The 15,718-nt window shown below is 35.4% G+C and overlaps 3 long non-coding RNA genes across 3 annotated transcripts in view; all 3 read right to left on the bottom strand.

Annotated features, from left to right (window-relative positions):
• Nucleotides 1-15,718, bottom strand: part of LOC146946874 (uncharacterized) — a 51,195-nt gene that overhangs the window by 32,955 nt on the left and 2,522 nt on the right. The gene's annotated exons all lie outside the window — the stretch shown is intronic.
• LOC146946875 (uncharacterized) lies at nt 5,474-8,600 on the bottom strand. Its single transcript, XR_015028290.1, has 2 exons — nt 8,448-8,600; nt 5,474-5,716 (listed from the first exon to the last, which is right to left on the bottom strand). It is a non-coding gene; the product is annotated as an uncharacterized LOC146946875 (long non-coding RNA).
• On the bottom strand, nt 12,567-15,701 carry LOC146946876 (uncharacterized). Its single transcript, XR_015028291.1, has 2 exons — nt 15,561-15,701; nt 12,567-12,829 (listed from the first exon to the last, which is right to left on the bottom strand). It is a non-coding gene; the product is annotated as an uncharacterized LOC146946876 (long non-coding RNA).

The raw sequence follows: 15,718 nt of genomic DNA on the forward strand, positions 1-15,718 counted from the left end.
TGAGGATCATTGAACCACATTTTCATACTTCCAGTTTAGCAAAATCCAAACAAACTCGGCTTAAAAATCATATTTCGCATCAAGGGATATCGAGGTACAAGTTCAACCTTCTCATTTATCATATTTGTAACCATAAATGCTAAAACCTCATTTTTGCGACAAGAGTCATCGAGAAACAATATGATAGGAGAGAAAAAGCATGTGTTCAATTTACCAAATTTAAAACAAAATAGGTTCAAATATCATGTTTCGCATGAAGGGATATAGAGGGACAAGTTCAACCTTCATATTTATCAAACTTCTAACCATATAGGCTAAAATCTCGTTTTCGCGACAAGGAACATTCCAATACTTTCATTTTACCGAATATGAAACCAAATAGGTTCACATATCATGTTTTGCATTAAGGGCCATCGAGGGTTCAACCTTCATATTTATCAAACTTGTAACGATATTAGCTAAAATTTCGTTTTCCCAGCAAGGATCATCTCATTACTTTCTATTTACATAATTTCAAACCAAATAGGTTCAATATTATGTTACGCATCAAAGGACATCGAGGGACAAATTCAACCTTCATATTTATCAAACTTCTAACCATATAGGCTAAAATCTCATTTTTGTGACAAGGGTCATTCCAATACACTTTCATTTTACCGACTACAAAACCAAATAGTTTCATATATCTTATTTTGCATCAAGGGACATCGAGGGACAAGTTCAACCTTTATCAAACTTCTAACCATATAGGCTAAAATCTCATTTTCGCGTCATGTTTCGCATCAATGGTCAAGTTCAAACTTCTCATTTATCAAACTTGTAGGCATATATACCAAAATCAAATTTTCGCGACAAGGGCCATTCCAATACTTTCATTTTACCGAATACAAAAACAAATAGGTTCACATATCATGTTTCACATCAAACGACATCAAGAGACAATTTCAAACTTCCCATTTGTCAAACTTTGTAACCATATAGGCTAAAATCTCTTTTTTGTGACAAGGGTCATCCCAATACTTTATATTTACGGAGGGACAAGTTCAAACTTCCAATTTATCAAACATGTAACCATTTAAGCTAAAATTTGTTTTTCGCGGCAAACAGAAGACATAACTCAATAAAATAAAAAAAAACTCCAAAGTTATATACTCAAAAGACAATCGATAAAAAAAATAAACAAAACATACGAAAGAGGTTATATTTTGACGACAAAATTCAATATCTAAACAAACTAAAACAAATGGTAAAAAGATGAATAAAGAGAGATGTTGTGGTGATTAAAGAAATTAAATTTACAAGTGTTACACGACTAACCTTGAGAGAACTGCATATTTAACGATTGATCCATCAATCAAGAAGCTTCGTAATTCTTCCCATTTAATCAAATATCACATTATCGTGTCAACTGTCATCGAAACAAAATATTAACTTTCCTATTTATCAAATTTATATTAAACTAAAATCATTTTCGGTTTGAGGATCATTGAACCACATTTTCATACTTCCAGTTTAGCAAAATCCAAACAAACTCGGCTTAAAAATCATATTTCGCATCAAGGGATATCGAGGTACAAGTTCAACCTTCTCATTTATCATATTTGTAACCATAAATGCTAAAACCTCATTTTTGCGACAAGAGTCATGAGAAACAATATGATAGGAGAGAAAAAGCATGTGTTCAATTTACCAAATTTAAAACAAAATAGGTTCAAATATCATGTTTCGCATGAAGGGATATAGAGGGACAAGTTCAACCTTCATATTTATCAAACTTCTAACCATATAGGCTAAAATCTCGTTTTCGCGACAAGGAACATTCAAATACTTTCATTTTACCGAATATGAAACCAATTAGGTTCACATATCATGTTTTGCATTAAGGGCCATCGAGGGTTCAACCTTCATATTTATCAAACTTGTAACGATATTAGCTAAAATTTCGTTTTCCCAGCAAGGATCATCTCATTACTTTCTATTTACATAATTTCAAACCAAATAGGTTCAATATTATGTTACGCATCAAAGGACATCGAGGGACAAATTCAACCTTCATATTTATCAAAATTCTAACCATATAGGCTAAAATCTCATTTTTGTGACAAGGGTCATTCCAATACACTTTCATTTTACCTGATACAAAACCAAATAGTTTCATATATCATATTTTGCATCAAGGGACATCGAGGGACAAGTTCAACCTTTATCAAACTTCTAACCATATAGGCTAAAATCTCATTTTCGCCTCATGTTTCGCATCAATGGTCAAGTTCAAACTTCTCATTTATCAAACTTGTAGGCATATATACCAAAATCAAATTTTCGCGACAAGGCCCATTCCAATACTTTCATTTTAACGAATACAAAAACAAATAGGTTCACATATCATGTTTCACATCAAACGACATAAAGAGACAATTTCAAACTTCCCATTTATCAAACTTTGTAACCATATAGGCTAAAATCTCGTTTTTGTGACAAGGGTCATCCCAATACTTTATATTTACGGAGGGACAAGTTCAAACTTCCAATTTATCAAACATGTAACCATTTAAGCTAAAATCTGTTTTTCGCGGCAAACAGAAGACATAACTCAATAAAATAAAAAAGAAAAAAACTCCAAAGTTATATACTCAAAAGACAATCGATAAAAAAAATAAACAAAACATACGAAAGAGGTTATATTTTGACGACAAAATTCAATATCTAAACAAACTAAAACAAATGGTAAAAAGATGAATAAAGAGAGATGTTGTGGTGATTAAAGAAATTAAATTTACAAGTGTTACACGACTAACCTTGAGAGAACTGCATATTTAACGATTGATCCATCAATCAAGAAGCTTCGTAATTCTTCCCATTTAATCAAATATCACATTATCGCGTCAACTGTCATCGAAACAAAATATTAACTTTCCTATTTATCAAATTTATATTAAACTAAAATCATTTTCGGTTTGAGGATCATTGAACCACATTTTCATACTTCTAGTTTAGCAAAATCCAAACAAACTCGGCTTAAAAATCATATTTCGCATCAAGGGATATCGAGGTACAAGTTCAACCTTCTCATTTATCATATTTGTAACCATAAATGCTAAAACCTCATTTTTGCGACAAGAGTCATCGAGAAACAATATGATAGGAGAGAAAAAGCATGTGTTCAATTTACCAAATTTAAAACAAAATAGGTTGAAATATCATGTTTCGCATGAAGGGATATAGAGGGACAAGTTCAACCTTCATATTTATCAAACTTCTAACCATATAGGCTAAAATCTCGTTTTCGCGACAAGGAACATTCCAATACTTTCATTTTACCGATTATGAAACCAAATAGGTTCACATATCATGTTTTGCATTAAGGGCCATCGAGGGTTCAACCTTCATATTTATCAAACTTGTAACGATATTAGCTAAAATTTCGTTTTCCCAGCAAGGATCATCTCATTACTTTCTATTTACATAATTTCAAACCAAATAGGTTCAATATTATGTTACGCATCAAAGGACATCGAGGGACAAATTCAACCTTCATATTTATCAAACTTCTAACCATATAGGCTAAAATCTCATTTTTGTGACAAGGGTCATTCCAATACACTTTCATTTTACCGAATACAAAACCAAATAGTTTCATATATCATATTTTGCATCAAGGGACATCGAGGGACAAGTTCAACCTTTATCAAACTTCTAACCATATAGGCTAAAATCTCATTTTCGCCTCATGTTTCGCATCAATGGTCAAGTTCAAACTTCTCATTTATCAAACTTGTAGGCATATATACCAAAATCAAATTTTCGCGACAAGGCCCATTCCAATACTTTCATTTTACCGAATACAAAAACAAATAGGTTCACATATCATGTTTCACATCAAACGACATAAAGAGACAATTTCAAACTTCCCATTTATCAAACTTTGTAACCATATAGGCTAAAATCTCGTTTTTGTGACAAGGGTCATCCCAATACTTTATATTTACGGAGGGACAAGTTCAAACTTCCAATTTATCAAACATGTAACCATTTAAGCTAAAATCTGTTTTTCGCGGCAAACAGAAGACATAACTCAATAAAATAAAAAAGAAAAAAACTCCAAAGTTATATACTCAAAAGACAATCGATAAAAAAAAATAAACAAAACATACGAAAGAGGTTATATTTTGACGACAAAATTCAATATCTAAACAAACTAAAACAAATGGTAAAAAGATGAATAAAGAGAGATGTTGTGGTGATTAAAGAAATTAAATTTACAAGTGTTACACGACTAACCTTGAGAGAACTGCATATTTAACGATTGATCCATCAATCAAGAAGCTTCGTAATTCTTCCCATTTAATCAAATATCACATTATCGCGTCAACTGTCATCGAAACAAAATATTAACTTTCCTATTTATCAAATTTATATTAAACTAAAATCATTTTCGGTTTGAGGATCATTGAACCACATTTTCATACTTCCAGTTTAGCAAAATCCAAACAAACTCGGCTTAAAAATCATATTTCGCATCAAGGGATATCGAGGTACAAGTTCAACCTTCTCATTTATCATATTTGTAACCATAAATGCTAAAACCTCATTTTTGCGACAAGAGTCATCGAGAAACAATATGATAGGAGAGAAAAAGCATGTGTTCAATTTACCAAATTTAAAACAAAATAGGTTCAAATATCATGTTTCGCATGAAGGGATATAGAGGGACAAGTTCAACCTTCATATTTATCAAACTTCTAACCATATAGGCTAAAATCTCGTTTTCGCGACAAGGAACATTCCAATACTTTCATTTTACCGAATATGAAACCAAATAGGTTCACATATCATGTTTTGCATCAAGGGCCATCGAGGGTTCAACCTTCATATTCATCAAACTTATAACGACATTATCTAAAATTTCGTTTTCGCAGCAAGGATCATCTCATTACTTTCTATTTACATAATTTAAAACCAAATAGGTTCAATATTATGTTACGCATCAAAGGACATCGAGGGACAAATTCAACCTTCATATTTATCAAACTTCTAACCATATAGGCTAAAATCTCATTTTTGTGACAAGGGTCATTCCAATACACTTTCATTTTACCGAATACAAAACCAAATAGTTTCATATATCATATTTTGCATCAAGGGACATCGAGGGACAAGTTCAACCTTTATCAAACGTCTAACCGTATAGGCTAAAATCTCATTTTCGCCTCATGTTTCGCATCAATGGTCAAGTTCAAACTTCTCATTTATCAAACTTGTAGGCATATATACCAAAATCAAATTTTCGCGACAAGGGCCATTCCAATACTTTCATTTTACCGAATACAAAAACAAATAGGTTCACATATCATGTTTCATGTAACACCCTATTTCTAATAAGCGGTAAAACGCGCGAATACATCAGACATATTCTAGAAATAGATGCTACGTCTCCGAATAAACCACAAAACATACATGCATGAAGATCATGTTACACAACATAGCAGCGGACATACTTAAAATCATAAAACATCTCCAGATCTTAACAAAATACAATTGTATTCTCCAAATCCCAAATAAAAGAATATATCAACAACTCCAAGATACATAGTCAAAATAAAACAACATGCAAGGACTACCCTAGATCAGAGCCCTAATCTAGACACTTGCATGAAAAAGAGGAACTCCACTCCTCGGAATCAACAAGCAAACAACTAAGCATCCTGCACGCCGTCTACCCATCCATACAGAGAGGTAGGCGGTCCACCACAGACCACTGAGGGTTAGCATTACATCATCATAATCCATAAAAGATTTAAACAAGAACATTGGAAATGAAAGATATATTCAAGAATACAAAATAACAAATCATACATGTATTCACAGTATTCATGATTCTCATACCATTCAAACCATTCCATATCATCATTCCAAGTTCATATCAACAAGTGTATCATACACGTATCACGTATACATAACCCTCCCTCCTAGAACACTAGCATCACATGATTATTATTATCCCCCATCACTTACATTTCAGGCTATCACATGATTATCATAGCATAGCATGCATATTCAACCTCTAATCAAGTCATCAACAAAAGCTCATCATTTATCAACATCAATCAATGAAAACATTACCCACTTCATTACTCATCTAGCATGCTTATCTCAACAAGTACAATTCATCATATCGAAGTTATAAGCAAGCCATCATCATTATCAAAGAACATCACCACATCATATACGTATATATACATATACAAATCTCACCTCATCATTATTATTAAAATAACCATCATCAATTGATTCACCAAGTGTATAAGCACAAACAAATAAGACATGCAATTAGAACATAGATCAATTATTCACAACCGTCAACAAAATCCACCAATGTACATATACATCAATCCACATAATCACAACGTTCACCAAATTTCACCCATGCACAATTCACCAAGTCACATATTCAAATATGTCACAACTCATCAACTAATCAAATGCATGCAATGTTCTAGACTCTTCTAGATGCATGTGGTACCAAACTCCTCCAAGGTCGTCACCTTATGATGCAACAAAAACATCATTATCAACGGCTATAATCAACGGCAATATGGATACAAGTATCCGGTCAACGGCAATATGGATATAACATCCGACACGACATATGATGCATGAACATATGACTCATTTCACCATGCATATGTTCACAACAATTCAACGGCTATAATCAACGGCTATAAATCAACGGCTATCATCAACATTCAACTATATCATATAGTTTAACAACTCCATGCAATTCCTCATAATCAACGGCTATATGTATATACATGCATTCCTCTCCAATCACATCCAAATTAGCATGTATAAACTCATCACCAACAATAAACATTTAACATGTTCAACAACAACATATCATAAACATTTTCATCACCATTCAATTAGTATATATGCATCGACGACAATTCACCACCACTTGACATATATAAAATCACCAACAATATTCACTATTCAATCAACATATAGCTGTCACATATATACATCATCAATCTTTTCCACATAAATCAACATATAGTTGTCACACTTCCACATAATTCCTTACAATCCAAATAAAGGAACAAATACAACATATGATCACAAACATCATATTCATCACTCAACAACCATTCATACATCATCTCATAATCATATCAATCTAATCATAAAGGGTTCATAAGCAATTGGCCCTCAATGATCATTTTCAATCAAGTTCGTCTCATAAATCACAATATTGAAAATAATGGAGCACCTAAGCCAAAACCAAGTAAACGAGTTCAATAGCCTATGCCATGTATCCTCTCAAGTCACACATATGTGCAGTAGAGATTACATAAGCATTTCATCGGCCAAAAACGATGAATTCATAAAAATCACAAAGTTCGTCTCCCTTTATCACTTTTCACAAAAATTTCCATTTTCAATTCAAAACAAGTTAGATTCACCATATCATAGTTTAAATACCATTAAACACCTTTATTGAACTCATAAAACTCAAGTTTCGAAGTTTAGAAGCAATCCATAAGGTTTGGGTCGACTTAGAAATAGTTATGCGGATTTTTCGTAAAATGTCTCTAAGACCTCCTTGGAGTATTTTCATCATAACTCAAAAACCAAAAATCATTTTCAAGTCAAACCAAAGCCATTGGAAAGCTAACAAAATTATCTACAACTTTCATGTTTACACCAAAAGCCAATTCAAAACGAAAAAGGGTGAAAAACGTGAATATTTCCCAGATTTGCCTGACAAAATCGGTGGCCGATTTTGGGAAATCGGTGGCCGATTTTTCCCGAGTCAAAACTGGAAAATCAACCCAGAAATCGGTAGCCGATTTTGGCAAATCGGTGGCCGATTCTGGGCTTCACAGCAGTTCAAAATATGACGGTTCCAACCCCTTTTTACCCCAAAATCCCAATTTTGATCATCCCAACCCCAAAACTCAATCCCAAAGATGTTCATAGGTCACATAACTTCAAAACACTTAAACTTGCATAAGTTTTGAGATTAACACATCAACACATCAAATTCATCAACATAACAAAATTCACCAAAATATCATCACTTCCTCAACTTTCAACAACAACCCAAAATCTCTTCATCCAATCATCAATCTTAATACCCAAGGCACCAATCCAACAACAACGTGTTTCAAATCAATAACAACAACTAATGAACACAAATTCATGCACAATTCATTATCACCACTTCATTTCTCATCAAACTTGCTCAAGAACACAAAGCACCAACAACTATGCATTTAAACATGTTAATTCACATACTAACATGCAATTATCATATAAATCATGTTCTCAAACATAACAACAACAATTATGCACGAATTTTACAACAATTAGATTCAATTCATCAATTTAACAAAATGGGTAAAGAGAAAAAGATATGAATTATGGTTGAAATCTAACCCTCTTACCTCTAGCACCAAGATTCTCTAACCCAAGCCTCAATTTAGCTCCTAGATGATGAATCCCTCTTCTAGCTCTAGCCTTCCTCTTCAATCTCTTCAAACCCTTTCTTCTCTCTATCTCTATCTCTTCTCTCAAATGAAATGAAATGATAAAATGTTTGTAAAACCTAGTTTCACCAACAACTAGAGTTTATATATTAGCTCTACTCAATTGGGCTTATCTCACAAACCTTAATGGGCCTAACCCATTTCTATTCCAACCTCAAAAATGTTATTACTCTCTTAACGGTAAAATACATCACTAACGGTAAAATACATCACTAACGTCACTTACCGGTAAATAAAATGATTACTACACTCTCTCTAGTAACTTGGTAAAATAATACTCTTACTAAGCACTAAAATCATTCTCATCCAAAATTACAAAATTACCCCTACTCTCAAAATGACCAAAATGCCCCTAAGTCCAAAATGACTAAAATACCCTTCTACACCGAATTCTACAATTCCCAACCAAAAATACACACAGATGCAAATAATCACATAAGAGCACATATAACAAACACAAATAAATAATTAAAATAAAAACTAGCGAAAAATCGGGCTGTTACAACTCTCCCCCACTAAAAGAATTTTCGCCCTCGAAAATTACCTGAAGGAAACAACTCTGGATACGAAACCTTCATCCTACTCTCCGATTCCCAAGTGGCACTCTCACCTGTCGGTCCAACCCAAATCACTTTAACCAAAACGATCTCCTTGCCACTCAGACGCTTGACTTCACGATCCTCAATCCTAACTGGCCAAGTCTCAACAGTCAAATTATCTCTAACTTCCAAATCATCCACTTGAATCACATGAGACGCATCATACACATATTTCCGCAACTGAGACACATGAAACACATCATGAAGATTCGATAAAGATGGCGGTAACGCAATTCGATACGCTACAACCCCAACCTTCTCAACAATCTCAAACGGTCCAACAAAACGAGGAGTTAACTTCCGACACTTCAAAGCACGTCCAACACCAGTTACAGGATTTACTCTCAAAAACACATGATCACCAACCTGAAACTCAATATCCTTCCTCCTCTTATCATGATAACTCTTCTGTCTACTCTGAGACGCTTTCATCTTCTCTTGAATCATCTTAACCTTTTTCGTAGTTTCTTGCACCACTTCCGGTCCTAACAAGGCACCCTCACCTGACTCATACCAACACAACGGAGTTCTACACCTCCGACCATACAAAGCCTCAAACGGTGCCATCCCGATACTAGAATGAAAACTGTTGTTGTAAGTGAACTCAATCAATGGTAAACATTCAATCCAACTGACACCTTGCTCCAACACACAAGCTCTCAACAAATCTTCCAAACTCTGAATAGTCCTCTCTGTCTGACCATCAGTCTGGGGATGATAAGCAGAACTCAACCTCAACTTAGTTCCCAAAGCATCTTGCAAACTCTCCCAAAACTTAGAAGTAAACCTCGGATCCCGATCCGACACAATACTAGAAGGAACACCATGCAATCTAACAATCTGCTCAATGTAGATCTCAGCCAACTTAGCCACAGACATACCGGTCTTGATAGGAACAAAATGTGCCGACTTCGTCAACCGATCAACAATCACCCAAATTGAATCAAAACCCTTAGCAGTTTTCGGCAACGCTCCAACAAAGTCCATTGATATACTATCCCATTTCCACTCTGGCACAAACAACGGTTGCATCAAACCTGATGGCTTCTGATGTTCAATCTTAGATTTCTGACAAACCAGACAAGCATACACAAACTCTGCGATCTCTTTCTTCATTCCAGGCCACCAAAACAACTTCTTCAAATCTTGATACATCTTAGTCGCTCCTGGATGAATACTCAAACTACTTCTATGACCTTCTTCCAAAATCTGTCTCTTAAGCTCAAGAACACTTGGTACACAGACACGATCACGAAACATCAAAACACCGTTCTCATCCAACCTGAAGTCTCCACCCTTACCTTGATTAACCAACACCACTCGATCAACAAGTTCCAAATCTTCCTTCTGACCATTCTTGATCTCCTCCAGAATATTACTTGTCAGCTTCATCATTCCCAACCTCACACCATCCGGTGTCAACTCACTAACCAAACTCAAATCTCGAAACTGTTCAATCAACTCTAACTCTTTTACCATCAAAGCAGACATATGCAACGACTTCCTACTCAACGCATCAGCAACAACATTGGCCTTTCCAGGGTGATAACTCAGCTGAAAATCAAAATCCTTAAGATACTCCAACCACCTTCTCTGCCTCATATTCAACTCTTTCTGGTCAAACAAGTACTTCAAACTCTTATGGTCACTGAACACTTCAAACTTAGAACCATACAAATAATGCCTCCAAATCTTCAACACATACACCACGGCTGCTAATTCCAAATCGTGAGTCGGATAATTCTTCTCATGCACTTTCAACTGCCTTGAAGCATAAGCCACAACCTGACGATTCTGCATAAGCACACCACCAAGACCCATCTTAGAAGCATCACAATACACAACAAACGATTCCTTCGGATTCGGCAAAATCAACACTGGAGCTGAAGTCAACCTCTTCTTCAACTCTTGGAAACTTTTCTCACACTTAGCATCCCAAACATAAGCTTGTCCTTTCCGAGTCAACTGCGTCAATGGCAACGCCAACTTAGAGAATCCCTCAATGAACCTCCGATAGTAACCTGCCAATCCAAGAAAGCTCCTAACCTCAAATACGGACTTAGGTGATTCCCACTGCAACACTGCATCAAGCTTCGACGGATCCACGATAATACCACCTTTAGAAATCACATGACCAAGGAAACTCACTTTCCGCAACCAGAACTCACACTTCGACAACTTAGCAAACAACTTATTCTCCTTCAAGACTCCCAACACAATCCTCAAATGCTCGGCATGCTCTTCTTCAGACTTCGAATACACCAAAATATCATCTATAAACACCACCACAAAATGATCCAGAAAAGGATGAAATATTCTATTCATGTACTCCATGAAGACACCTGGTGCATTAGATACTCCAAATGGCATCGCAGAATACTCATAGTGTCCATACCTCGTTCTGAACGCAGTTTTGGATATATCTTCCGCCTTTACTCTAATCTGATGATATCCTGACCTCAAATCAATCTTGCTAAACACTTCTGCACCAACCAACTGATCCATCAAATCATCAATCCTCGGAAGCGGATACCGATTCTTGATTGTCACCTTGTTCAACTGCCGATAATCCACACACAATCTCATGCTACCATCCTTCTTCTTAACCAATAACACAGGAGCTCCCCACGGCGAAACACTTGGCCTGATAAACTGTTTCTCCAACAATTCTTCCAACTGCTTCTTCAACTCTCCCAACTCTGATGCAGACATCCGATACGGCGCAATCGAAATAGGACTCGTTCCAGGCACCAAATCAATTACAAACTCAACCTCTCTCTCCGGTGGTAACTCGGTAATGTCGTCCGGAAAAACTTCTGGAAACTTTTGCACTACCGGCAAATCACCAACTCCTTTCTCACTACTCTCCTTCAAGGAAGCAAACATCATGAACACACAAGCTTCGCCATCCAAGGACTTCTTCACTTGCTCCGCGGTCAAGAACTTACCACCTTCCTCAGCCACCGGCTTAGAAAACGTTACACTTTTGGTCAAACAATTAATGTTAACACCAAAAGTCAACATCCAATCCATACCGAAAATTACGTCCATATGCTTCAACGGAAGACACACAAGATCCAACTCGAAATCAACATGAACCTTAACACAAATCACAAACAACTGAGCCTCCGCAGCCAAAGATACCTTCCCTTGCCAAACCCAACGAACCTGAAACAACCTGCTACTCCCCCACTACGCTCAAACCCACCTAAAAGAACGAAACAACACAACAAGTACCGACAGTACTTCCGTACATGTCGCATACAAATAGGAAAATCAACGGGTTTTGGTCTGGACAAGACCGACCACGGCTCTGATACCAACTTGTAACACCCTATTTCTAATAAGCGGTAAAACGCGCGAATACATCAGACATATTCTAGAAATAGATGCTACGTCTCCGAATAAACCACAAAACATACATGCATAAAGATCATGTTACACAACATAGCAGCGGACATACTTAAAATCATAAAACATCTCCAGATCTTAACAAAATACAATTGTATTCTCCAAATCCCAAATAAAAGAATATATCAACAACTCCAAGATACATAGTCAAAATAAAACAACATGCAAGGACTACCCTAGATCAGAGCCCTAATCTAGACACTTGCATGAAAAAGAGGAACTCCACTCCTCGGAATCAACAAGCAAACAACTAAGCATCCTGCACGCCGTCTACCCATCCATACAGAGAGGTAGGCGGTCCACCACAGACCACTGAGGGTTAGCATTACATCATCATAATCCATAAAAGATTTAAACAAGAACATTGGAAATGAAAGATATATTCAAGAATACAAAATAACAAATCATACATGTATTCACAGTATTCATGATTCTCATACCATTCAAACCATTCCATATCATCATTCCAAGTTCATATCAACAAGTGTATCATACACGTATCACGTATACATAACCCTCCCTCCTAGAACACTAGCATCACATGATTATTATTATCCCCCATCACTTACATTTCAGGCTATCACATGATTATCATAGCATAGCATGCATATTCAACCTCTAATCAAGTCATCAACAAAAGCTCATCATTTATCAACATCAATCAATGAAAACATTACCCACTTCATTACTCATCTAGCATGCTTATCTCAACAAGTACAATTCATCATATCGAAGTTATAAGCAAGCCATCATCATTATCAAAGAACATCACCACATCATATACGTATATATACATATACAAATCTCACCTCATCATTATTATTAAAATAACCATCATCAATTGATTCACCAAGTGTATAAGCACAAACAAATAAGACATGCAATTAGAACATAGATCAATTATTCACAACCGTCAACAAAATCCACCAATGTACATATACATCAATCCACATAATCACAACGTTCACCAAATTTCACCCATGCACAATTCACCAAGTCACATATTCAAATATGTCACAACTCATCAACTAATCAAATGCATGCAATGTTCTAGACTCTTCTAGATGCATGTGGTACCAAACTCCTCCAAGGTCGTCACCTTATGATGCAACAAAAACATCATTATCAACGGCTATAATCAACGGCAATATGGATACAAGTATCCGGTCAACGGCAATATGGATATAACATCCGACACGACATATGATGCATGAACATATGACTCATTTCACCATGCATATGTTCACAACAATTCAACGGCTATAATCAACGGCTATAAATCAACGGCTATCATCAACATTCAACTATATCATATAGTTTAACAACTCCATGCAATTCCTCATAATCAACGGCTATATGTATATACATGCATTCCTCTCCAATCACATCCAAATTAGCATGTATAAACTCATCACCAACAATAAACATTTAACATGTTCAACAACAACATATCATAAACATTTTCATCACCATTCAATTAGTATATATGCATCGACGACAATTCACCACCACTTGACATATATAAAATCACCAACAATATTCACTATTCAATCAACATATAGCTGTCACATATATACATCATCAATCTTTTCCACATAAATCAACATATAGTTGTCACACTTCCACATAATTCCTTACAATCCAAATAAAGGAACAAATACAACATATGATCACAAACATCATGTTCATCACTCAACAACCATTCATACATCATCTCATAATCATATCAATCTAATCATAAAGGGTTCATAAGCAATTGGCCCTCAATGATCATTTTCAATCAAGTTCGTCTCATAAATCACAATATTGAAAATAATTGAGCACCTAAGCCAAAACCAAGTAAACGAGTTCAATAGCCTATGCCATGTATCCTCTCAAGTCACACATATGTGCAGTAGAGATTACATAAGCATTTCATCGGCCAAAAACGATGAATTCATAAAAATCACAAAGTTCGTCTCCCTTTATCACTTTTCACAAAAATTTCCATTTTCAATTCAAAACAAGTTAGATTCACCATATCATAGTTTAAATACCATTAAACACCTTTATTGAACTCATAAAACTCAAGTTTCGAAGTTTAGAAGCAATCCATAAGGTTTGGGTCGACTTAGAAATAGTTATGCGGATTTTTCGTAAAATGTCTCTAAGACCTCCTTGGAGTATTTTCATCATAACTCAAAAACCAAAAATCATTTTCAAGTCAAACCAAAGCCATTGGAAAGCTAACAAAATTATCTACAACTTTCATGTTTACACCAAAAGCCAATTCAAAACGAAAAAGGGTGAAAAACGTGAATATTTCCCAGATTTGCCTGACAAAATCGGTGGCCGATTTTGGGAAATCGGTGGCCGATTTTTCCCGAGTCAAAACTGGAAAATCAACCCAGAAATCGGTAGCCGATTTTGGCAAATCGGTGGCCGATTCTGGGCTTCACAGCAGTTCAAAATATGACGGTTCCAACCCCTTTTTACCCCAAAATCCCAATTTTGATCATCCCAACCCCAAAACTCAATCCCAAAGATGTTCATAGGTCACATAACTTCAAAACACTTAAACTTGCATAAGTTTTGAGATTAACACATCAACACATCAAATTCATCAACATAACAAAATTCACCAAAATATCATCACTTCCTCAACTTTCAACAACAACCCAAAATCTCTTCATCCAATCATCAATCTTAATACCCAAGGCACCAATCCAACAACAACGTGTTTCAAATCAATAACAACAACTAATGAACACAAATTCATGCACAATTCATTATCACCACTTCATTTCTCATCAAACTTGCTCAAGAACACAAAGCACCAACAACTATGCATTTAAACATGTTAATTCACATACTAACATGCAATTATCATATAAATCATGTTCTCAAACATAACAACAACAATTATGCACGAATTTTACAACAATTAGATTCAATTCATCAATTTAACAAAATGGGTAAAGAGAAAAATATATGAATTATGGTTGAAATCTAACCCTCTTACCTCTAGCACCAAGATTCTCTAACCCAAGCCTCAATTTAGCTCCTAGATGATGAATCCCTCTTCTAGCTCTAGCCTTCCTCTTCAATCTCTTCAAACCCTTTCTTCTCTCTATCTCTATCTCTTCTCTCAAATGAAATGAAATGATAAAATGTTTGTAA

This window comes from Medicago sativa, chromosome 2, assembly GCF_051527215.1.
Source record: "Medicago sativa cultivar Bolivia chromosome 2, Bolivia_mono, whole genome shotgun sequence".
NCBI lineage: Eukaryota > Viridiplantae > Streptophyta > Magnoliopsida > Fabales > Fabaceae > Medicago > Medicago sativa.